Source organism: Camelina sativa, chromosome 7 (genome assembly GCF_000633955.1).
Source record: "Camelina sativa cultivar DH55 chromosome 7, Cs, whole genome shotgun sequence".
NCBI lineage: Eukaryota > Viridiplantae > Streptophyta > Magnoliopsida > Brassicales > Brassicaceae > Camelina > Camelina sativa.
Genome location: NC_025691.1, coordinates 8,018,968 through 8,019,443, shown reverse-complemented (window position 1 = coordinate 8,019,443; position 476 = coordinate 8,018,968).

Genomic DNA, 476 nt, shown 5'->3' with positions numbered 1-476 from the left:
GATGATGGATGATGTTCCAAAGGATATGAGGGACAAGATGTGATTTGCATAGAGATGTTTTATGTGGGAACATGTCTTAGTGGGAATAACCTTAAATAGAGACAACATTTTAAATTAAGCCCTGTTTTGCCCATTGCACCCTACATGTTCTTAATAATAATACTGCTTCGGTGGCTTCGTAGTTGGATTCCAACCAATTTCACAATCTTTGGGTATGGAAAATAACAATAAAAATTCTAGGGACTTATCTGTTATTCACCTTGGTATATGAGTATTGTGTGTTGTATTTTTTATTTTCTTGTTAAAATTTGCATTAATGTGTGTCTAAGTACGTAATTCTATTGATATGATTTGACTTCAGACAAAAGAGTAAAGATAGAGATGGGTGACACAGGATTTCCACTTCTTCTGTCTTTCTGGTCTCTTACACATGTCCCGTTTTATTCGAATCCCATCTTTTAACACTTATCGTAATA